The sequence below is a fragment of the Mobula birostris genome, chromosome 12, assembly GCF_030028105.1.
Source record: "Mobula birostris isolate sMobBir1 chromosome 12, sMobBir1.hap1, whole genome shotgun sequence".
Lineage (NCBI taxonomy): Eukaryota > Metazoa > Chordata > Chondrichthyes > Myliobatiformes > Myliobatidae > Mobula > Mobula birostris.
In genome coordinates, this window is record NC_092381.1 from 71115336 (window position 1) to 71141896 (window position 26561).

Genomic DNA, 26561 nt, shown 5'->3' on the forward strand with positions numbered 1-26561 from the left:
GAATCTCCTGCGGCACAAGATCTCTAAAGTGAGCTATCGTCTCCTTTCACTCTTAATATAGCTATAGAAGTTCTTAATATAGCTGGAGAAAATCTCTTGGGATTTTCCTAACGCTACTTGCCAGATCCATCTCATACCCTTTCTTTGCCCTCCTATTTCCCTCAACATTATTCTTCATCTTTTCAAGGGATTCCAGCAATTCACTCATCTCTGGACCTCCTTAAGCTTAGGAGTTCTAGGGATGAGCTGGGTAAGCTTCTTCTATGGTATAGTTCCGTTTTTTTTCTTGTCCAGAGCCTCAAACTCTCTTATCAGCCAAGGTTCCCTAAATTTGCCAAGTTCACCCTTCACTCTAACAGGAGCATGCTGGTCCTGGACAGCTGCTAACACACTCTTACTTGCCTTGTTCCTTTTCCTTCAAGCAGGCTTGATCCTACCTAATTTTCTCAAAATTAGCCCTATTCCAGTTTAGCCGTAATCCAGTTTTATCCTTAATCTGTGTATCTGTCCTTTCCTTTTCCATCATTAACTTAAAACTAATAGAAATATGGTCACTAGAACCAAAGAGCTCCTTGACTGCCACTTCAGTTACTTGCCCTCCTTGTTTGCTAAGAGAAGGACCAGTACTGCCGAGTCAATATGTAGTGGGCCCTACTCCCGAGTAGAACCCTCTAAATAGTGACTCAGTAAAATTTTCTGGACATATTTCACAAATTCCATCTCATCCAGGCCTTTAGGATTCTGGGTAGTCCTGCAAATGGCAGGGAAGTTAAAATCTCTGACTAATAGAACCCTGCAAAGGTCTTGCATGTTCAGTGGGTAAGTATGGTATGGTTCTGAGCTGCAAAAGTCAGGAGGTAGCCATCTTCCATTCATGAAGTAGTTGATGCTAACCAACGAGAAGGTGTACTGTTTCAGCAGACCCAGATAGTGGAAGGAAAAAAATTAACCAAGGCTTCTAATCTGCCCTATGTATGAATTTCTTCTTGAAAAGAGTGTTGAAACTCTGGAAATTCACTAACCTGGAAGGCTGAGTAGGTTATGTCATTGGGGACATTGAAAGGGTAAGTAAGTATATTTTGAAAATCAGTGCAGTGAGGGCTTGGGGAATAGGCACAGAAAGGGTGATACCTGGGGTAGATCAATCATTGATCATATTGAATAGCAGAGAAGGTTTGATCGGCCAAGTGGCTTTCTCGAACACCTAATAATGAATGATTTCTGTTTGTACACTCACTGTAAATGTGGACTGGACCTAATTGTGTAACTATGTTTTTGCCCCTCATGTTTGAATGACATGGTAACTTTCTCTGAGACTTGAGTAAGTGGTTGATGGGCAGCCAGCACCTTAAAGCCCATTCCAACACAGAACAACATCTTCGGGACAGAACAGGGAAATTTTCAGCTGGCTGCCTCTCCTGGAACTCGTTAACACAAGTTTTCATCCTTCTTCGAATCTAAAGATTATTCTGCATACCTATTTATATATTTCTCATGTTACATGACAGAATGTCTAGACTCTCTTTACAGTTTGGATATCAACCCTGCTAAAGACGGACAAAATTTGCATTAATATTTTTACTATCAGTGAAGAAAACCTGATTAAACTGCGATTTAGAGAAAGAAAATAAAGTCTTAAGAAAAAACAACCAAGTTGAAGTCTTAAATTTTTGCCATTCCTCCGATGAAATGAATATCCATCCACAAGTTTCATCCACAACCACACATCTGACAAGAAACAAATATTCCTAACATATGAAGAACTGAAAGATTTGTTCTTTTGAAATCTCAATTAATATATAGAAATTATGGAACAAATTTACTTGTGCTGATAGCTCACCATGAAACCAAAGATATTTGAAGAGCACTGCAGATCCTCACCAATTGTATCCCCTCTCTTCCTGAACACATCAGAGATGAGTTTCCTGGGACAGTAGAAATGAAGGACAGCATGTAATGAGGTTTTTGAATTGGAATATATGATTGTCATCCTCTACACCTCAATTTCCTCTGAAAATCAAGAATATTGCGCGAATGTTACATAAACAGACAATACCAGAAACATAAAACATAGTGGAGGTTGACCAAATCTCAAAACCATGGTTACTACAAACTGCAAATGAAACTAACAATGGACCCAGCACCAATTACCTTTACTGAGAGAGTTCCAGACTTCTTACTACATTTCCATTTAGAACAGCTTCCTAATTTCATTCATGAAAAATATGTCTTCAATTTTTAGACTATGCCCCCAGTCCTAAAGTAGCTGAGATAGTTTCTTTCCATTTTCACCACTAGTTCCCCTTAACATCTTGAATAATTCACTTAAGGTCACCCTTCAACTTTCCAAATTCCAGGAAATTAAACCTTAACTTGTAGAATCTTTTCTTGAAATTTAAACCACTGGAGTCCAAGTAAAATTCTGGTAAGTTCAGGAATGAATGTTTGGGCCTGTATGGGTGTTCAGCTATTTACTCTTGAACTACTCACTCAACCATCCTCCTGTAGATGGCACACGGAAGAGAGGAATCAAAAGGGCAACGCAGTCTCCCTATCTGTTGCTTCATCTGAATAGTTATTTAAAGATACTTAATTTTAGAGACTGAGTTTTATAAATATATTTAGTTACCAATTTCTATTTCAGCATCTTACTGAACAACTTTTTTCCCCAGTTGTTTAAAGTACTTCCTTTACATAATGGATAGAAGGACTGGTTAACTGATAGAAAAAAAGTCTGAAAGGAATGGTACATTTTCAGATTGGCAAATTATAACGGGTACCACAGGGATTAGTGCCGAGCAATTTATAATTGCCATTAATGACTTAGATGAAGGGGACAAGAGAATTGCATGTATGTTTGCAAACAACACCTAGATAAATAGGAAAATAGACTATGGTGATTCAAAAATGACTACCAAGTTAACTGGACAGATTTAGTGATCTGCCAAAATGACTACCCATTGGGTATAATGTGCAGAATTAGGACAGTTGGTAAGAAGAATAGAAAGGCACATTATGAGATAAATAAGACCAACATTTCCTTTAATAATTACTTGCTAAACTAGCAAGTAATGGGATATCGGTCCTTTGCACAAGAGGTTGAATGCAAAGGTAGGAAGAAATTGCTTCTTTATTTCAGTAATTGCTAAAGAGGCATTGAAGAGAGCTGAAATGAAGGCAAAGGACTGATTGAGTAAATCAGGGCCTATACTCTCTGCAGTTTAGAAGTGTAAGAGACCACCTTACTGAAACATGTAAGTTTCTGAAAGGGATTTGACAAAAATCATTGCTGAGGGAATGCTACCTTGCTGAACAAATTTAGAATGAGGAGCCATATACTCGTAATAGAGGGATGTCCATGTAAAACAGAAAGAAAGAGTGGCTTTTTCTCTCTGTAAACACTACATATCCATGCACGCAGAAGAAAAGTTGATAATTATATTTGAGGCTGAGACAGATTTTTGATCCACAGAGGAATCATGGGTTAAATGCGTTGAAAAAGAAAGAGGACTCCATACATGGTGAAACCAGCTCAAGGACCCTAATGGGTTTCTCCGCTCCTGCTCCTACTTGTTAAGTTTATATTTGTTGAATGAAATAAGAGCGAGGCTGTATATACAGTATAGCAAGGGAGACAAATTTCTCTTCCATAGGAGGTTTTGCAATCATTCCCTAGGACAGAAGGAATCTTAAAGAGGATGGATTCTGTGTCCAAAAGCAGTAACACTTATTCCAACTCAACAAGCATTACGGCTTTAACTGGAAGTGAGGTGCAGTGCCCTTCACAAAGTACAGGAAGTTTGTGTCATCTACAATTTGTAAGTCATCAATATCACACTAAGAAGATCCAGTGATCCTAGCAGTGACTTCAGGAGAAAAGCTACTGCTTCTCTTCAGTATGAAAAACAACTGTCACTTAGCCAGTTTTCTTTCCATTCTCTTACTGCAGCTTCCAGTTCATATCCTTCAGTCTAGGCAAAAGCCATCTATGAAGCACCTTACTAATGTTTTTGGAAAATCCATGAACACCACAACAACTATTTCCCTGTTGACCATTCAGTTCCATTATGGAAACATTCTTATAAGTTAATTGAATATGATTTTCCTTTGGAACCATTGAGACATGGTAGATTGGATTCAAAATTGGCTTGCCCATAGAAGACGGGGTAACGGTTGTAGTGTGTTATTCTAACTGGAGGGCTGTGACTAGGGCTGTTCTGCAGGAATCAGTAGAAACATAGAAAATAGGTGCAGGACTAGGCCATTCGGCCCTTCGAGCCTGCACCACCATTCAGTATGATTGTGGCTGACCATCCAACTCAGAACCCTGTACCAGCCTTCCCTCCATACGCCCTGATCCCTTTAGCCACAAGGGCCATATCTAACTCCCTCTTAAATATAGCCAATGAACTGGCCTCAACTGTTTCCTGTGGCACAGAATTCCACAGATTCACCACTCTCTGTGTGAAGAAGTTTTCCCTCATCTCGGTCCTAAAAGGCTTCCCCTTTATCCTCAAACTGTGACCCCTCGTTCTGGACTTCCCCAACATTGGGAACAATCTTCCTGCATCTAGCCTGTCCAATCCCTTTAGGATTTTATATGTTTCAATCAGATCCCCCCCTCAATCTTCTAAATTCCAGTGAATATAAGCCTAGTCGATCCAGTCTTTCATCATATGAAAGCCCTGCCATCCCAGGAATGAATCTGGTGAACCATCTTTGTACTCCCTCTATGGCAAGAATGTCTTTCCTCAGATTGGGGGACCAAAACTGCACACAATACTCCAGGTGTGGTCTCACCAAGGCCTTGTACAGCTGCAGTACTGGGACCTTTACACAAAAATGCAGGTGGGCTGATTTATAAGTGTGCAGATAACACAAAAATTGAAAGAGTACAGAATAGTGAGGAAGTTTTCAAAGGATACAGCAGGAATAGAAAAGTTAGAAATATTAACAAGAAAAAAAATGACAGATGGAGTTTAATCCTGACAAGTATGAGGTGCTGCACTTTGAAAGGTCAAATATAAGAGGAGAGTATACAATAAGTAGTACGACCCTTTGGCACATTGATGTACAGAAAGATCATAGAATGTAAGTCTACAGCTCCCTGAATGTGGAAACACAAATCAATAGGATGGTAAGCAAGGTATACTTACACGTCAGGGCATTGCATAAAAGTTATTAAGACATACTACAGTTGCATAAAGCTTTGGTTAGACCTCATTTAGACTATCGTGTGCAGTTCTGGTCACTGCAGTATAGGAAGGATGTGGAAGCTTTGGAGAAGCTGCAGAAGAGATTCACCAGCATGTTTCTGGATTAGAGAATATTAGCAATACAGAGAGGTTGGGCAAAGTTGGACTGTTTTCTCTGCAGTATCAGAGACTAAGAGGTGACTTGATAGAAGTATATAAAATTATGAGACAAAGGATAGAGGAAGTAGTGAGTATCTCTTCTCCAGGGTGGAAAAGTCAAATACTAGAAAGCATAGATGAAAGGGGTAAAGTTTAGAGGAGATTTGTGAGGCATATTTTTGTGTACAGAGGAAGTGGGTGGAGCCTGGAATATGTCACCAATGGAGATGGTGGAAACACATGATCCCAACATTCAAGAAGCATTTAGGCAGATACATGAATAGGTGGGCAGGGGGGAGCTGGAGGTATGTAGATCTATATGTATGTAGATCTATATTATGCCAGGGTGGAATTAGTTCAAAATGGCATCATAGTTGGAACAGACATTATTGGAAGAAGGGCCTGTTCCTCTGCTATACTCTTCTATGCTCTATGAATCCTAAACTCTCACAGAAATTACACCTAAGGTTGGGATTGAACTCATGTCTCTGGAGTTTTATGGCTTTCCCAGATTTGCAGATTCTGGGAATGGCACAGTTCAGCCTCTTCCTCTGCAGCAAGCTAATCCCATCATACATCAAAGCTGTACACTGCACAGACTCTCTCAGACTACTATATTTGCAGCAAAGACGTTGCTCCATCCAACATTTGGAAAATACACACTAAAAAAAGTACCTTCATCATCATAGCCTTTACAAGAGCTATACAGATCTCTATTCCCAGGTATCTTTAATTTGCTACTTTGCTTATGAGTTTTCCCACACTGTAATATCAGTTTCCCACATGTTCCCAGGCAAGCTTCCAACCCAATATTGGCTAGGAACCTTTTCTGATATATTCAGAAATCTGAACATATTAAATTAGCTGATGAAGGCAACTCGTCATTCTCTTGGTAGGAAATATGCTGTGCTCTGATCCATCACTTTAGCACCAGGACTAATTGAATTGAATTGACTTTATTACTTCCATCCTTCATAAAAAGATGAGTAAAAATCTTTACATTACGTCTCCATCTAAATGTGCAATTTATGGTAATTGATGATAAATAGTATGTACAATAGGATAGTCAATATAACATAGAAATTTCAGTTGTGTCAGCATGAATTAAGCAGTCTGACAGCCTGGTGAAAGAAGCTATCCTGGAGCCTGTTGGTCCTGGCTTTTATGCTGCGATACCCTTTCCCGGATGGAAGCAGCTGGAACAGTTTGTGGTTGGGGTGACTTGGGTCCACAATAATCCTTCGGACCCTTTTTTACACTCCTGTCTTTGTAAATGTCCTGGATAGTGGGAAGTGTACATCTATAGATGCGCTGGGCTGTCCGCACCACTCTCTGCAGAGTCCTGTGATTGAGGGAAGTACAGTTCCCATACCAGGCAGTGATGCAGCCAGTCAGGATGCTCTCGATTGTGCCCCTGTAGAAATTTCTTAGGATTTGGGGGGCCAGACCAAATTTCTTCAACCAGCTGAGGTGAAAGAGGCGCTGTTGTGCCTTTTCCACCACACAGCCAGTTTGTACAGACCACGTGAGATCCTCAGTGATGTTTATGCTAAGGAACTTAAAGCTGTTCACCCTCTCAACCCCAGATCCATTGATGTCAATAGGGGCTAGCCTGTCTCCATTCTTCCTGTAATCCACAACCAGCTCCTTTGTTCTTGAGACATTTAGGGAGAGGTTGTTTTCTTGACACCACTACGTCAGGGTGATGACTACTACTCTGTAGGCTGCCTCGTTATTATTTGAGATAAGGCCAATCAATGTACTGTCATCAGCAAATTTAATTAGCAGATTGGAGCTCTGGGTGGTGACATAGTCATGGGTATACAGAGAATAAAGGAGGGGGTTTAGTACACAGCCCTGAGGGATACCTGTGTTGAGAGTCAGAGGGACAGAGGTGAAGGAGCCCACTCTTGCCACCTGCCGCCGATCTGACATGAAGTCCAGGATCCAGCTACACAAGGCAGGGTGAAGGCCAAGGTCTCTGAGCTTCTTGTCGAGCCTGGAGGGAATTAAGGTGTTGAATGCTGAACTGTTATCCAAGAACAGCATTCTCACATAAGCATCACTCTTCTCCAGGTGTGTAAGGACAGTGTGTAGAGCTGTGGCTATTGCGTCATCTGTCGATCGGTTGTGTCGGTAGGCAAATTGTAGGGGGTCCAGTGTGGGTGGTAGCATGCCGCAGATTTCCCACTAGAACATTTCCCTTCACGTCTTTCATGCTGAATAGTATCTGTTTATCCTATTGATTTACAGAAATGCTTCATGGTAAAGGAGCACATGAACATTGTATTCATTAATAGAGGATACAAAATTCATGGTTTAAAAAGCTTTCCCCACTTGGGCAGGTAGATTGTCGAAAAGATTTTTTGTCACAATTTGGCATTTTGTTATCTGTAAAATAAACTGAGAAAGTATTGAAGAAGATACAAACAAAATGCTGAAAGAACTCAGCAGGTCAGGCAGCATCTATGGAGAGGAATAAACAGTTGACATTTCAGAGTGAGACCCTTCATTTGTTGTATTTTCAGCATCTGCAGAAACTCGTGTTTATGAAAAAGAGATCTCAGAATGAAATTCCAAAATCCTATCCAGCATAATTGGCATCTTCTCATTGCAGGTGACGGAGACAATGGAGCTGGGAAAAGATGTACAAGCAAGAGAGCAGTGAGCTTCAAAGACTTTAAACAAATTGGGGGGGATTATTTAAATAAATTATTTATATTCTTGAAGGGGATCAACAATTTGTCAGTATTGCTAAAATCCCAAAACCTGAAGTTTTGGGGGGCCTGATACACAATCTACAACACTTGCTCTAAGGTAGTGTAAATGCTGCATAATCTAACAAGCCGTGATGGTTTAAAGCTGTTGGGTAACCCAGCAATGAACAAGTTGGAAATAAATACAGGTACTGCCTACCCCGACCAAAATGGGCTGCAGAATGTAAATCCTTCCTTGAGCTAGCAATGCAGCACTCCAATTGAGACGGATTATTGGTTAGGAGCTGTGGTGGCATGGGAACAAAGAGGTTCCTGCCTCTTGTATTATCATACCGCTTTGTCTTGCTTGTCCAGTAACCACTCTTCTCTTCTGTTTGCTACATCTCGATGAAATTTGTTTAATGGGCAGAAAAGTGATATTGGAACAAAAGTCTCCCACTGTTATTTCTTGTGGCTTTATGTACCAGGATACAGGATGTGAGGCTTTTCAAGAGGTGGCATATCTGGTTCACAGTTGAATATAGATCGGCAGACAATGAAAGGGAGCTCTAAGAAATTATCATTACTAAATTAGAAAAGACAAAAAGCATAGGAATTGATTAAAAAACCATGCTTGGCCATGTTGGATTTCCAGGGTTAAGACTCATAATGCCAATGTTTTGACAGCAGAACATCAAGACTAAAGTTAAGATAGATATGACCAGCCCAAAACAGAGAGAAGCCCAGTGATTCCTGTAAGGAGTTTCTTCTTTTATGTTACTGCAAAGGCTAACAAAATGGCTTCTTTGTTATGTTATAATGAAAATGGCTTTTCTGTAATAATAACTGCGATGTAAGGAGTTCTCTCTCTCTGCTTGCTTGGGTTATATTATTGACAAGAGAAGGAATAAACCAATTGGGATAGATGTTATTCTTTCTTGTGTGACTGTAAGCTATTGTTTTTCACGGGCGTTGAGGCAGAAGGCAGATGGGGGCAGAGAGAGGAGATGTGATGCTGTAAGCTGGGCAGCGGGATGGGCCCCGAGGTTCAAGGTGTTCGGCGAGGAGAGGAGATGAAGACAGACTCGTGTGCAGCGTCTAGTTGACCACCATGGTTGGTCCCAGGTGGCAGGTCGAGAGGGTTGGAAGGGATCAAATAGTGGAAAGAGGACTCTGTTAATCGAGCTCCAACTGTGCGCACGAAGTGGTTGAACTTTGATAAGTTTGGCACCTTTTACTTTCCTTTTATATTTTATCTCTATTAATTACATAGTTCCAGTAAGATCTATAAAGTGTAATCATTTAATCGCATATGGTGTATTGTCTGTTATTTGGTGGGGTGGGGTACATCACACAGCCTCCACACAAACTTGATACCCAGTTTGGCGGGGCCAAAGGCTGCTCCCCCTAGACGGAAGCGAGCTGAGCGAGCCTGAGGCTTACCAGGGAGCTACACCCATAATACAGTAGCTACTGTGCAGTGAACCTAGCCACCAGGTTTCCATTGTTCTAATGTAGAAATAAAGTGCACTGTCAGGAAACAAAGGACATTAACTAGCAGGTCAGTAAAAAACGATATTTTAAAAAGCAATACCAGCTTCTCCACACTGATCAAATATATCCACATGTGGATGTAATTTCAGCCTGAATGCAGTGTGTTTCCATAAAGTACATTTTCTCACTATTACACTTCGTGGGAAACACAAAGGTTCTGAATTGTGTTTTGATCATTGGGGTATAGAAACACCAATGACTCACAAAATGTGAGACCCACTTTGTTTCCAAGCTATTCCCAAATGTGCCATGATCTTTATCAAACATCAAGATGGAAACACATGCTGCATTGCATTTATATTTTAAGGTAAGTCAACCCTCGTGACTAATTTGAATAAGTAATTAGAGAATATTATTTAATTTACTTAAGTAAATTAAAGCTTTTCTGTTAATTTTAAGCATGAATTGCTGCTACTAAAGCCACACACATCATTGCATATTTTGATTTACATTGGCTTCATGTTTGACTTTATAACCCTTCCCAGATATTCTTTATTAATTTCTTCAAGGGTCAACCTGAGATGGCAGGATTCTATTGTCCATCTCTGGCAGTCAACTAAATGACTATCCTTAGGCTGAATATTGAACAGTGATAACATTGGGGAGCATTACTTGGGAGCCTCTTCTTGCTCCTACTCAATATTCAAGTGTGCAATGTCCATCAGAGGGAGGGAAGCTCAAGGGAGATGCCACTGAATAGCATCAAGAATAGTTCTACCATTTGATTCCCACCTCCCACTGCCTTTCCAAAGTCAAAGGTGCTGAGTTCACTGTAGCAATGCAAGTGCTGCAGCATCTGCAGCTAGCAAGCTCTCCACACTCCATAATCTGGGAATCCCCTTCTCTACCTGGCTCAATGTATATCAAGTGACTGCTTTCACCCTGAACATCAAGTTCACAGTCTCTGCACTTTGGAGGGCTTGCCCCTGAAATAAAACTAAAATCCTACCTTTCAACTATAGCAAAACTAGGCTTCTTCATCCAACCAGAATCAGTGGCAGATTAATTTGCACAGGCAATGACTAAAGGTGAATCACCCATCCATTCTATTTATCCCACTTCCTTCCCAGCAACTACTCTGTGCTATTCTCATTCAATGATAAAAAATAAATCTTTGATGAGATATTAAATTACATACTCGAGCTAATTAGACTTGCTTCCACAGTTGCCCAAGACACATCAGCCAGGAGATTTGTATTTGACAACTTAGTTCAAAAATTGAGTCATTTATATTCGAAGTTATCCAGAACTTTGCATTTCTAGCCACAACATTGTGTTGCTTTTTATTGTAGGAGTGGCTCAGGGTTGGGGATGGGAACGGAGTATGAAACAATGAGTCTTAGGAGCTGATTGTGTTGCTACCATCCGAACAAAGGTTTTCCAGGTCACATGAGGTACACTGGAACATAATAGGAGCAGAAACAGACCATCCAAACCATAAAGTCTACTCTACTATTAGAATGCTGGAGGAACTCAGCAGGTAAGGCAGTGTCTATGGAAAGGAATTTACAGTCGACATTTTGAGTTAAAACCCCTCATCAAGACAAATGAAGTGTCTCAGCCTGAAATGCCGACTGTTTATTTCTTTCCATAGATGCTGCCTGACGTGCTGAGTTCCTCCAGCATTTTCGGTCTGGATTTCTAGCATCCGCAGAATCTCTTGTGTTTATGATCTTCTATTTCACGGTCATCTTTCAAAATTATGCTCATAGTCCCTCAATTCACTGAAATCCAGAAATTTACTGACTTCTGTTTTAAATAAACTCAACAGTGGAGTCTCCACTGGAATTATCTGAGTGGGTTTCAGAGCCACCGTGAATATAAAAGTTCAGCTTTGTAGCATGTTCCAAACTGCGGTAATAACAAGAGGGGACCAGAATGACCTTATCTGTGGCACCCCTGGAAATAACAGATCCCATATGACCAACATCTGTGGAGATTTAAATTAGTTCCTAATTCAGTTACATGCTGATAATGGGTGTCCTGCAATTATAGATATCCTTACAGCTCTGGTGCAGCTGGATAATGGGAGCTTCTACTTTACTTGAATGAATGATGCTTTCTTGCCTGCAGCCCCCATGGTGGGATGAGTGTGTGTCTGCATTTAAGTAACACCACCCACACATTCAGACTATGCTCCTCTCTGACTGTAATCTATGTGTTTAAATGGTAAATACAAGCACCGCCTCTTATGTGGTTTAACAGGATCATGCACCACATGTTCCCTTTTATATTATAACTTTCAAATGATTTAATCTTTCATCTCACCGTTAATATCATGCATCAAATTAAATTGCCTGAAGACCATATTGCCTTAATTCCTCAAGGAGCAGCATATTTATGGATGAATTATACTTTGCTATTCAAAGAAATATGGTGTGACACGATGCACAGTTCGTTTTTTAATACAACTGTCCTTTATTTTAAATATTGAATCAGTCCATTCATGACAAATTACCTTTTCTATTAAAATAAAGGTTGCATGACTCAATGGCCAAACTCAGCAAGACTTCATTCTGGGCAGAAAGCAGCTGAACTTGGCTCGGCATCTCTTGCTCCGCCCATGTTTAATGAGGCAATACACGTGTGTCGGCTTCACTTCCATGCTGCACTGGCTCAATGTTCCATGGACTTCGTTGGCATGAACATTACCCCCTGCTCACCAGAAACTGCAGTAACACACTGTCAGTGTGCTGAGGAACTGCAACATTAACGACCAAGATGGATGGGTTGAACAGAAGGAAGTGATGACAACCAGATATGGGCACAGCACATGAAGTTGCTTCTCTTGACCACCCCCCTCGCAAGAAAGCACAAGCTTAGGTGCACATGGTGGGTGGACAGACTTGGGACAGCAGAGTGTTCTTTTTTCCAATTGTCAGCCAGATCTCTATGCCAAGCCTTTCAATTAAATTTTTTAAATGCCCCATTACATGAAGCAATGCCTCATACCTGGTGAATTTTGTCCCAAACACACTGACCGACCACCAGAGAGGGAGGAGGGATGATAAAGGTGTTTATTAGTGTTTATGTTTGATTTTGCAGTTTCAATGGCTGCAACTGGAAATTAAATTCATAGGTTTTTTTTTTAAAAATGTGCAAACTCGGACTACCTTTCCCTAAGCCACCGCTGAAACTTTGCTTCACCATCGCCAAGGCTAAAGAATGGGGAAAAGAAAATACGATTAACATTCACTGTTCAGTTCTGGAAGCTTCATATCACCACATTTTGCAGTACCAAGACCAGACCCGGGAGGATGTCTGGGCTGCAAGTCAATCATTGAACTGGTTTATGTCATGTCTCAAGAATGAAGTATCAATCTATTCAGTCCCAAATGGAGCTCCTGTTTTCTTTAAAAAGCTGCTATAATTCTTCGTAAGCCTGAGGTGCTGACTGCTGTAATTAGTTAAAAAGGCGTGGGGCTGAAAAGATTTAGTCAGCTGCCACCGAGAGATCTTGCCTGTGCTCTCCTGTTAGAACTCTCAGTTGTCCTAAGCCAAGCCACTTGGTACAGTATGCACTGATTTAGTGGAGTGAGTAAGGCTGTTCAAGCAAAATACTCACCAACTACCACCTCTAAAACTCATACTCTCTGGTCTGCTGTAATGACTATTCATTATTTCCCATTGCTCCATGTATGCCACCTGTTGTACATTTAGGAGAAAAGCATTTTAAAATTAATGGAGTGTAACTTGTTTAGATCACTTTGGGATTTGCACCTTCAGCACCTGGGTGAAGCAGAGAAAATAAAATCTGAATGGATGTCTAAACAATCCTGAACAACATCTTGATGGAAATCAAAAGATATAAAAGGAGAATTCGAGCTTTTTTTTTTGGGGGGGGGGGTCTGAAGCACATGATCTATCCTGTGGAAGGTTTTCCTGTCCAGATAGGTTTAAAGTCTAAGGTGTAGGGCAAGAAAATAGTTCACTTTATTTATTCTGCAGTATGATTTCCAATAGTGATTTATGATTTGATCTAAGCATGTTCTCATCTTTTTGCCAATGCTCGGTAGAACTTTATAGTTTCAAGATCATTTAGGACCAAATGCATGTGACTATCATTTTATAGCGGTTTTCTTTCCTTTTCACAGTTCAGCTGTTTTTGAGGTCTCTAGTCTCTCAAACTTTGCAAAATTGAGGCTTTAAACTGCCTAATGGTGGTATTAACAGGTAGAACATTCAGTTGACATCTGTTTACCCTTTTAATGTGACCATTTAAACAAGGATACTACCACATATATAGCAAAGGGCTGTTACACAAGAATCTCTCATATTTATCTACTAAAGGATATAAAGAGAAGACAGCAATCTTTAAAGATATTCAATTTTTACATAAATATCTTCTAGCACACAGTCTTCAAACTTCAAAGAGTTAAAGTCTATATATACAAAGCTATCGTTCGTGTGTTCATTGGCCATCACAACCTGATCTTTTTCCAGAGTTAGAAGCTGAAGATTTACAAACATCTGCCAATCTATAAAATTCACCCTTGACAAATAGCTAATTACTAGATTAAAAATTTCAACACTCAATTTATATTGCAGTCACTGTTTGGACTATGAAATCAGCGAAGAGCTGGCTTTAGCACTCTTCTTTTACTGGTGGACAATTTGTAATCAAAGTTCAAAGTAAATATATTATCAAAATACATATATGTCACCATATACAACATATTCATTTTCTTGCAACATACTCAATTAATCTAAAGAATAATAATCATAACAGAATCAATGAAAGACCACCCAAACCAGAATGCAGAAGACAACAAACTGTGCAAATACAATAGAAGCAATAATAATAAGTAAATAAATTTTAAAAACAAACGATAAGTATCAAGAAAATGAGATGAAGAATCCTTGAAAGTGAGTACATTGGTTTTGGGAACATTTCAATGATGGGGCAAGTGAAATTGAGTGACGTTATCCCCTTTGGTTGAAAAGCCTCTGTTCTGGAACCTGGTGGTGTGAGTGCCGAGGCTCCCGTACCTTCTTCCCAATGGCAGTAGCGAGAAGAGGGCATGTCCTGGGTAGTGTCCTGATGTCCTGATGATGGATGCTGCTTTCCTGCAACAGCGTTTCATGTAGATGTGCTAAATGGTTCGGAGGGTTTTTACCTGTGATGGGCAGGCCATATCCTCTACTTTTTGTATGATTTTCCATTCAAGGTCATTGGTGTTTCCATACTAGGCTGTGATACAGCCAGTCAATATACTCTCTGTTACGCATCTACAGCAGAAAAATTTCGTCAAAGTTTTAGATATCATGTCAAATCTCTGCAAGCTGCTAAGGAAGTTGAGGTGCTGCCCTGCTTTCTTCGTAGTTGCACTTACCGGTACATACTAGGCCCAGGACAGGTCCTCCAAAATTATGAATTTACAGTTGCTAAGTCCCTCCGTCTCCAATCCTCAGATGAGAAGTGACTCATGGGCCTCTGGGTTTCCTTTTCTTGAAGTCTTGCTGATATCAAATAAGACGTTTTTGTTATGATACCACTCAACTCAATTTTCAATCTCCCTCCTATATACTGACTCATCACCATCTTTGATTCAGCCCATGACAGTGGTGTTGGCAGCAAACGTACATATGGCATTGGAGCCCGCTTTAGCCACACAGAATACTTCAATCAAGATTTTTAGTTGTTGCTTCAGATATAAGCAGAACAACAGGAACAATTACTTAAATGTTACGTGTGGCACCCAACACTCCAAAGTACACTTCTGATACTGGTGTCACTAAGTGGTCCCTGTTAGGGATTTAAAGCATGTGGACATAAACATGGAAAGGATGGATACAAGTTTGAGCCAAACCATAATGCATCCTCCCCCACCTATGGAAAACAAGTCACCAACAAAATCAATTTAATTAAATGTGATCAGTTGAAGAGGGGAAAATTGGGAGAGGGGGGTAGGCAGTTTGCAGGGTAAAAAGAATATGATCACATCGACCAAAACAAAAAGGAAGTAAGTTTCTAGGGAATCTGTTTTAGTGGTCCCAATGTCTACAGTACTGCTGCTATTTGGACGGCCACAGCTGTTTCACACATATACACATGCACTGGCCTCTGTGTCTCACTCTGAATGTCTCTATACATTCCTTATTTTCTCTTTACAATACAGTAAACAAGGAAACAGGCCATCAATTATTAGTGCTGAGTATATCTAAATTTCAGAGCCATGAACAGATTTTTGTGAAATGAAACAGATTGCTTTATGCCAACAATAACAGACGGTGTTGTTAAATATAAATCAAATGGTACAGACGTTTCATGCTTGACTCAGTCGGTGTGTTAGACAAATGCAGACCAGCCTGGCAAAGTTCGGGGTGTCTCAGAATGTGACTAATGTAACTTCATAAGATATTATTTCTGATCTATCATCTCAGTCTCACCACATGAAAAAAAAACAGAAAATGAAGAATTCCTTGATGATTTCTACATGCGATTTAATCCACTATGTTTCACTCTCAAAAAATTGTACAAGTAGAAAAAAATAACTTCACCAGCTTCTGATTCTTATGCTTTAATTATTCAATCCAAGCCCACACCACAAGTACAGATTTTTGTCATTTCACTGCTGAATGGATGTTTTTCTGCCCTATGGTACAATACCATTAACTGTCTTTCATGCGGTCAACATTGTGGACTTGATAGCAGCAAATAAATAGTCCGATCAAGGTGTTATTTCAATTTCACTATTAACCGATTTAAAATAAATACCCAATCAGAAAACACAGCTCAAATGTCAACGTATTATTTGATGGTGCCACATGATGATCAGTTCCAGTCAGAGCAAGGCTTGTGTGCACCTTTTTTTGGTGGCTCAGAGGCAATGGTACCAATTGCAGCAAAGCAGGCATTACCCCAATATAGAAATGTGCAATACCTTTACTGTCATGAAATGTTTATTCTTGAGCCCTCATATGAGAAGCTGTTACAGTATACCTGCTATGAGATTGGCTTCTTTTTTCAGGGATGAGCCCAGTTGTCCCCCTTATAACTATTTTTCCTTGGCTTTGCAAATCACAACAATCTCAAAACTTGCACACAGCTAGAAGGCCAAAGCCAAGCCATAAGATAACATCCATTGGAATACATCAGTTATTGAAGAACATACACTTTATCAGTATGATTCCAGGCTGAAACTGACACAGCTCAAATGCTAGTACGAATCAACAATTAATACTATAATATAGAGGATACCCAGCACAACTGGTTAGTACATTCCTTAGAACAGGAAACACAGGGAAGTAGGTCCATACTTGAATCTACTCCCTACAGCAATAGATCATCCTTAAAATACATCCCGCAAAATTTCCTTAGGATCCAATCACACACATTACGCAAGATGGACAATCCTTTTTACTCAATAGAGTAGATATTTAGAAGATGTTTCTCCTTATGGGAAAGTTTAGAGCAAAGGTTACTGCTTGAAGAGCTACTGGTCTAAGGCAGTGATTCTCAACATTTTTCTGCTCGTGACTCACTTATGACTTTCATTTACAGTACCTCTGTGGCTCCCAACTTCCATAGTCTCCCTTGGTTGTTAGTTTTTTTTGTCAACAATTATTCAAATATACAGTTAATATTTATGTTTCAACAGGTTACAGGTATTATATGTTAAATATAATCTTACAGGATTATATGAAAAATAAAACTATTTCAAAGCTCAGTATTGGATTCTTTATTTATAATATACATAATATTCTTCCAACCAGCAATGAAAAAGCACTTAATACTTCTGGTATTTAGTGAGATCCTTGTGACTGATGCAAACTAGCATGTTTTTGAATATCTGGTTGCAACGTGGTTAAAGATGATCGAAAACCACGTTCAACTAGATAAGAGGTGAAAAATCCAATTTAAAACAACTTTACTTTCTCCCAGAGCGTGTGGAAACTGATTGAATTGATTTTATTACTTACGTCCTTCAAATATATGAGGAGTAAATATCTTTACACTACATCTCTGTTCAAATGTGCATTGTGTAATTATAGTAATTTATAATAAATATTATGTACAACAGGATAGTCAATATAACATAGAAATACAGTTGCGTCAGCATGAATTAATCAGTCTGATGGCCTGGTGGAGGAAGCTGTCCTGGAGCCTGTTGGTCCTGGCTTTTATGCTGTGGTACCCTTTCCCAAATGGAAGCAGCTAGAACAGTTTGGGGTTGGGGTAACTTGGGTCTCCAATGATCTTTCGGGCCCTTTTTACACACCTGTCTTTGTAAATGTCCTGAACAGTGGGAAGTTCACATCTACGGATGCGCACCACTTTCTGCAGAGTCCTGCGATTGAGGGAGGTACAGTCCCATACCAGGCAGTGATGCAGCCAGTCAGGATGCTCTCAATCATGCCCCTATAGAAAGTTCTTAGGATTTGGGGACCCATACCAAGTTCTTCAATCATCTGAGCTGAAAGAAGCACTGTTGTGCCTTTTTCACCACACAGCCGGTATGTACAGACCACACGAGGTCCTCAGTGATGTTTATGCCAAGGAACTTAAAGCTGTTCACCCTCTCAACCCCAGATCCATTGATGTCAATAGGGGTTAGCCTGTCTCCATTTCTCCTGTTGCCCACAACTAGCTCCTTTGTTTTTGGGATGTTGAGGAAGAGATTGTTTTCTTGACATCACATCAGGGTGATGACTTCCTCTCTGTAGGCTATCTCGTTATTATTTGAGATTAGGCCAATCAATGTAGTGTCGTCAGCAAATATAATTAGCAGATTGGAGCTCTGGATGGCGACACAGTCATGGGTATATGGAGAGTAAAGGAGGGGGCTTTGGACACAGCCCTAAGGGGCCCCTGTGTTGAGGGTCAGAGGAACAGAGGTGAGGGAGCCCACTCTTACCACCTGCCGGCAATCTGACAAGAAGTCCAGGATCCAGCTACACAAGGCAGAGTGAAGGCCGAGGTCTCTGAGCTTCTTGTCAAGCCTGCAGGGAATTATGGTATTGAATGCTGAATTGTAGTCCAAGAACAGCATCCTCATATAAGCATCCCTCTTCTCCAGATGTGCAAGGACGGTGTGTAGAGCTTTGGCTATTGCATCGTCTATCAATCGGTTGTGTTGGTAGGCAAATTGTATGGTGTCCATTATGGGTGACAGCATGCTGCAGATGTAGTCTTTGACAAGCCTCTCAAAGCATTTGCTTATTATTGAGGTGATTGCGACAGGACGCCAGTTATTCAGACATGTTATCTTGGTTGTTGTTGTTTTTTTAGGTACAGGAACAATGGTGGATGTTTTGAAGCAGGAGGGCAGTCTAAAATGGGAGTGGGAGAGATTAAAAATGTCTGTAAACACACCAGCCAGTTGTGCCGTGCACATCCTGAGTATCTGCCCTGGGGTGCCATCAGGTCCCACAGCCTTGCAACCGTCCACTCGTTGGAAACACCCGCGTACTTCGGCCTCAGAGATGACCAAGCCGCTGGTCGCATCATCTGCAGGTCTCCTCAGGGGCTCAGTATTGGTGACATTGAATCAAGCATAAGAGAGATTTAGCTTGTCTGGGAGAGAGGCATCAATGTTGGAAACTCCACTGCGTTTAGCTTTGAAGTCTACGAAGGCATACAGAACTTGCCACAAGCTGCGTGTGTTATTGGTGGAAAGTTGAGTCTGAATCTTGTCTCTGCTATTGTTACTTCACTGTCTTGATGACTTTGTGCAGATTGTAGCTAGGTTTCTTGAGCTGCTGCTGATTACCAGCAATGTAAGCTCTGTCTCACGCGTTAAGTGCTGCTCGCATGGAACTGTTGATCCAGGGCTTCTGATTCGGGAAGACCTTGACCGAGTTCTGGGGGACAACATCCTCAATGCACTTCTGGATGAAACTTGCAACCCCATCCGTGAACTCGGAGACATCTTCATCATGGAAGACATTCCAGTCAACATCATCAAAGCAGTTCTGTGGCATGGAGGCCGACTGGTCAGACCAACAGTGGACAGTTTTAACTATGGCTGCCTCTTGTTTCAGCTTCTGCCTGTACTTTGGCACCAGAAAAATGGAGGAGTGATCTGATTTTCCAAACAGAGGCCGGAGGAGCGCTTTGATTTTGAATATCACAAGTTATCCAGAAATTTTGCTTGCTGCATTTGAATTTTGCTTGAACTGTTAAATCACTCTGCAGCTCAATAAGACTTTCTTGCAATGTGGCGTCAACATATTCACATTCACTCCAAATGGATCCACCACCTAATCTGGAATATGCATTTCCAGCAGGTATCTGAACCCAAGTTCCATATCAGTGTGGAGTTGTTTCAAATGATCAACATATACAATCAGATCATCATCTTGCAATTCTAGTTTATGAGTGGCCAGTGAAGGAAATTTCATAAATTCATGATGTCCAATATTGCTGCTGAAAAGTTTGAGTTTTCCAAGCAAGTGGTAATGGCTGCTTTGTATGATATGATATGATATAGCAATATTTCCTTGTAACTGTTTGTTTAATAAATCCAGTTTTTCAAATGTATCTAACAGCAGGGGTAATTTGTTCTCCAACAAATTACCACTAATCACTATCACTAAGAAATGCTATAATACTATCAAGAAAAATAAACTCCTTTCTATATATGATAACTATCAGGGATTTAATGTAGTGGTACATAGTGATGCAGCGGTAGACTTCACACATTCTCACCTCGCTGCAGTTTAGCTGTTTCTGGCAGATGACCCCACTATAGTAACTGCACCCATCATGTCACATTTTATAATGTCAATTGCACGGGTCAGTGGAAGGCAAATAGAATCAGCCTCTTGCCGCACAGTCACTGATTGGCCTTGCTGCAGACAGTTTGTCTGCAGTTTGTGATTTGAAGATGGATCTGGAGCAGGCCGCCCTGCTAGGTGTGAATGGAGACTTGTACATGGTCAATTGACATTTCACACCACCACACACACACAAGCTAAACTGTTTTTCTCCCTCATTTGCATCATCTAGCATTTCATTTCATTCAGGGTTCCAAATAAATTACATATATTAATTTAGTTATTTGTATATTTTAGTAATTAAACTGTGAACTTATCACAGTCTGTTCACTGTCTCCTGTGGCTCCCAGTTTCTTATTTTCACTTGAGGCCCCTATGAAATCTGGCATGGCCCCTGTGGGGACCTTATGGCCCAGGTTGAGAACCACTGGTCTGAAGCACTGGAAGATAAAGACTTGATAAATAAGAGGGAATGCAGAGTTGAGGTTACCATCAGGTCATCTACTCTGTCTTACTTGGCTGAGTAGATCAGGCCCTTTGGCTCACCCTGTCAATACCAACCACCTATCCATAGCAACTAGACTTGTCTGCATTAATTCCATGTCCCTCTGCATCTTGCTCATTCAAGGTCCCATCCAGATGCCACTTAAATAAGATTAATGTATGAGGAGCATTTGATGGCTCTGGGTGTGTACTTGCTGGAGTTTAGAAGAATGAGGAGGAATTTCATTAAAACCTATTGAATATTGAAAGACTTAGATACAGTGATGTGGAGAGGATGCTGTCTAGGACCAGACGGCACAACCTAAAAGCAGAGGGATGTCCATTTAGAAAAGAGGTGAGAAGGAATTTCTTTAGCCAGCAGGTGGTGAAACTTTGGAAGTCATTGCTACAGATGGCTGTGGAGGCCAAGTCATTGAGGATATTTAAAGCAGAAATTGATAGGATCCTGATTAGTCCAGGCATCAAAGGTTATGGGGAAAAGGCAGGAGAATGGTGCTGGGAGAAGGCAGGAGAACAATAATAAATTAGTCATGATGGAATGGATGAGCAGACTCAATGGGCCGAGTGGCCTAATTCTGCTCCTATGTTTTATAGGTCTCGTGTTTAAAAAAAGTTTCTACTTGTGGGAAAATTTAGAGCAAGAGTCAATATTTAAAAAACAGGGCTTCTGGTCTAAGGCATAGATAGAGAGAGATTTGATAAGTAAGAAGATATACAGAGTTTAGGCTACAATTTAATCAGCCATGATTGTATTGAATGACGGTGCAGACTTGATGGGGCAGGTGGTTTACTCCTGATCCTACTCTATACACTGGAAGATTACTTCAATTCTATGAAGTATTGGTTTGGTGAATTGTCCCCTCATCCTTACATCTATTTTACAGCGTGCGTGTACACTCCAGATAAAACCCACAAAGTTACCCTTCTATCTCCATGGCTTAGAATTTACCCAAGAGGTACTAAATCAAAAGCCTTTTTTTTCCCTGAGCCTTATTAAAAGTTGAAAGGAATCTTTTTGGGAGGGAGGTCAGGTTACAATTGGTAGGCCATGGAAAGAATAAATTATATAGGTATTCCAAAGTTTCAGTTGCATTATCTTTGGGAGAATGTTTGCAATACTTTCCCCCCAAGGTCATGAATAGATAAATTGTGCATAACTGTGGAAGAATCTGGCTCATTGATCGAAATGGTCATTGCTTGTTATAAAATTACATAGTACTGCATTGCATTTACAGTTCAGTAACAGGCTATTCAGCCCAATATGGCCATACAGATTTTTGTGCTCCACATGAGCTTCACCCTAGTCCTTTTGGGAATAACCCCTTCAAATATGAACAAAGAGCCAGATGGTATAGCTTAAAGTAGTTTTGTGCCTCTAATACTCTATCAATTCTCCCTAATTTAATAGTTAAAGAACCCAGTGAAGATCTTTGAATTTCAGAACAGCTGTTTTAGATCTTGCTATCCAGGTCACAGGCTTCTGCTTCTAATGTTACAGAATATAGTACATATTATTTAAAACACAGAAACAAAGATTAAACCCAACAGGCCCATGCCAGTAATTATAATCCATGCAAATCACCCCCCTCCCCCCTCTAATTCCACCAAGATAACCTTCCATCCCTTTCCATTCATGGCTTCATCTTAAACATCTTTCCCTTGCTATACTGCATGATAGTAATGCTATATTATAATTGCTCTCTGGTAAAGTAAGATTCTTCTAAATTTCCATTTAGATTTATTTGTGACTGCAGTAATTGTGATGTAGGCGGACAGTTGAATCTTGAACTTTACTTGCTCGCATTTCCACATCTAGATTACTGAAATGAGCAGCAAACCATGGAAGTTTTTTCAGCAGTTTTTTCAGCTATGATTTTTATTTTTGAGCCACTTGGATGTTGAAGTGCTGTTTTAAAACTTATTAACAGACTACGGTATTGCACTCTAGTGTAGTACTAATAAAGTATTGCATCATTGGTGTATATACAACTGCATAACCAAATCAACAAGGATGGATTTGAAATGATCAATAGCATACTTTTATCCTTGTCAATGACCTCATTGTTGTTTGTGGGATTGGGACACCACAGAACAGTTACTGCATCGATATATTTTTTGAGCCATGCAAAAACAAACTACATGAAGTAAACCAGTTTTCCATCTAAATAGTACAAAAATGTTAATGTCTAAAACTACATGTGACCATTAGTCTTCCAAGTCATGGTGTAGAATTACATGTCAGATTATAGAGTTACATGCAATACCACAGAATTGCACATTATGGTGTAAATTTACATTGCCTTGAAATGTCACATATCACAGTCTATTGATACATGTCAAACAGCCTAGGAATACACCACAGACACACAAATTTTTAAGTCCAATTCAGAGTACTGTCCCCAAACATTAATGGGTTTGCTTTCTACTTTTTCTGCTTTTCTTGAACTGTAAGGTGTTTCAGTTTCACAATAACCACTGAGGGCATTGTTTAAATCACATTGCTTTTTTATCATTTGTACATCAGAACTGTTTAACCTTCATCAGAAAGACATTCAAGATCAGACACTGAAAGTTAATAAACAACAGCCTCCAAGTGAGGTTTCAGGAGAAAATTATCTGCATTAACAATAGAATACATAATTACAGTGAAAAAATGATCACAGATGTGAGCTGGATATCTTGCCCCCAGGAAAAATAACATTGTGCTTGCAGGTTGAATCAGTGGTGAGGAAGGCATTCATTTCGAGAGGACTGGAACACAGACCAACGAGAATGTAATGCTGAGGCTTTATTAGGCATTGGTCAAACTGCACGGAGTATTGTAAGCAGTTTTGGGCCACTTATCTAAAAAAAAGATGTGCTATCATTGGAGGTTCATGAGAATGATTCCAAGAATGAAAGTGTTGAATAGTTCTGGGCCTGCACTTGCTGGAGTTCAGATGAATAGGATCGGGGGTGGGGGTGGAATCTCATTGAAACCTATTGAGTACTGAAAGGTCTAGACAGAGTGGATGTGGAAAGGATGTTTCCTATAGTGGGTGAGTCTAGAACCAGAGGGCACAGCCTCAAAATAGAGAGATGTTCACTTAGCACGGAGATAAGGAAACATTTCTTTAGCCACAGGGTGGTGAATCTGTGGAATTCATTGCTACAGGTGGCTGTGGAGGCGAAGTCATTGGATATATTTAAAGAGGAGATTGATAGGTTCTTGACTAGTCAGGACGTCAGAATTATGGGGAGAAGGCGAGAGAATGGAGTTGAGAGAGTCAATAAATCAGCCTGATGGAATGAGGAGCAGACCTGATGGACGAATGGCCTAAGTATGCTCCTATGTCTTATCGTCTTAAGGTCTTATCACCTGATCCATTTAAACTTTTGTCTTTTGGAAACCAGATGTCGTGATTGGAAAGGACTTTATATTGGTTTTAATTCTTTTTACTCTCTTAATTTATTTATTCAGCGATACAACATGGAGTAGGCCCTTCTCGCCCTTCGAAGCACACTGCTCCAAACCCGACTAACCCGAACCCAATCACAGGGCAATTTACAATGACCTATTAACTGACCCAGTACGTCCTTGGAAACTGCAGCACCCGGGAAAACCCACACACTCCACAGGGAGGGCGTAATTGAACTCCGAGCTACAGAGTGCCCGAGCTGCAATAGTGTTGTACACTTACTCTGCTAAAAGGTCACCTGCAATCAAGCTACATTCTTTACTTCAGGAGCAAACACAGTCACCATGTGAGCACCTAAAGTCATACATTCTAAAACGCAGCCAAAGATCTAGATTAAGTCCAGTCTCTGAAAGGGAAGAACTGAGAAATTAATGTGATAAATCATGGAATATTGATTATATGGTACCAAGCTTTGGTCTAAAAGCCTACAGCCAACCACAGGAAATCTGTAGGAAACAAAGACTTCAATATTTGTATCCAGAAATACTTTGTCAGGCTAGCAAGAAAACTGCGTTTTGCACAAAGCTGATCACAAATTGGTAATCTCTTCACAAAACCAGAAGGATGGCTACTACACAAAAAGGGTATATTGTCCTATGACAACAAGTTTGATTTGCTCTTCTCTATAATTTAGGAAGGACACTGGAAGCTTTGTTCAACTCCTAACCTGTGACAATACTTTCCTCAACCATGTCAAATGGTGACACTGCCATCAAGAGTGAAAAATTCCTCTATCCCCCAGCAGTCAAGTCTTATAAACTTATCCCCCAGCAGTCAAGTCTTATAAACTGATTGTATAAGAAAACTGCAGAATGCTCTTGAATCTTCTGCTAAAATACAGACAGCATTAGAACACTTCTGCCTCATGCTGAGACACCCACTCATTCAGCACCTAATTAGTTTACTTTCCCCAAGCACTGAGGCTAATTGGGATGAATGTCTATCACTACCCAGGCTCCAGCACAGTTTGCTCACTAAGTATGCATGGTGGGCTCCTGACAGACCAAGAAAAATGATGGGGGGGTCTTCTGTTCCTAAAAAAGGGTTTGCTATCCCAATTAATGGGTAGCAGCACCTAGAAGACTTCATCAAATGTTCTATTGGAGTGAAGCTTCCTATAGGCTTGTTCTTGCACAATAATGGAAGAAAAAAAGCTCATTACTAGTTCCTCCTTCTCTCTCTCCTTCATTCAGTGAATGAAGTAGGGTGCTTTATTGGCCCAAAAACTTTCAGTCCCACTTTTACAAAAGGGTTAACAGTGATGAAGAAGGAAAGGCTGGCAACTTACCTCTCTGACACCAGTTGGGCACTGAAGGAACAGTGAATTGGTAAAAGGAACCTTGAGGTCCAGGGGTGGACAAGCAGTAATAGGAACGATTAGGGTGCCTATCAAACTGAAAATGCAGTTAAAAGAATCAAGTAGCTTTGGTTAATAAAGGAAAGTGTAAATGAATTGTGTCAAAGAGCCCAAATGCCCCAGGGAATCTCATATGCACTACCTAATCTTTCACTTTCAACACTTCTACTGTTATTCTGCCGAATTACTGAGAACAGTTCTTGGCCTGTTGGCAGTTTTTAATCATGGACACAATTTGTACTTTGAATTATCATTCAGGGAAACAGAATTTGCTCCCTGCAGCAGCTATCATCACATAATCCAGCAAGTAAACGGATGCAGGGAAGCTCAAAACAATGAAAAGCATAAAATCTCCAGGCACTGCACAAAGAGGAATAACTCACCTACTCGAAATGAAGCAGAAGAATATTATCAATGTGCTCAGAAAAATAGAGATGAGAAGTGGACATAAGACAGAAAAGTATTTTTATTTACGCCTTCAGTTCTCCTGACTAGCTGTTTGTAAGGTGCATGTGGCTGTTTGATTTTGAGTTGCTGTTCCAAAATCTCGTCCTGCCAACATTACACTGCCTGCCTGCTTGCTGTCACCACAATAGCGTGGAAATTTAAAAGCGAATTTAACAAATGTCACTTCATTTTCCTAATAATTCTGGAATTTATGCAGATCAATGGTTGCATAAACCATTCGTTGCTTATAAGGAGTTTGTACACTCTCCCCGTTACTCTGTGAGCTACCTCCGGGTGCCCTGGTTTCCACCCACAGTCCAAAGACATACTAGTCAGGAGGTTAATTAGTCATCGTAAATCATCCCATGATTAGGCTAGGGTTAAATTAGCGGATTGCTGGACAGTGCGGCTCGAAGCGCTGAAATGGCCTATTCCGCGCTGTATCTCAATAAATAAATAAACAAACTTTACT

General features: G+C 40.3%; 1 protein-coding gene across 2 annotated transcripts in view; it reads right to left on the reverse strand.

The window, feature by feature from the left end:
• Positions 1-26561, reverse strand: part of glis1a (GLIS family zinc finger 1a) — a 379333-nt gene that overhangs the window by 329829 nt on the left and 22943 nt on the right. Inside the window, exon 1 of one of the 2 annotated variants that reach the window (XM_072274052.1) lies at positions 1841-1885. The exons of the other annotated variant lie outside the window; for it this stretch is intronic. The gene's annotated coding sequence lies outside the window, so the exon portion shown is untranslated. Of the gene's footprint in view, positions 1-1840; positions 1886-26561 lie in introns of those variants that run through there. 2 annotated transcript variants of the gene reach the window in all.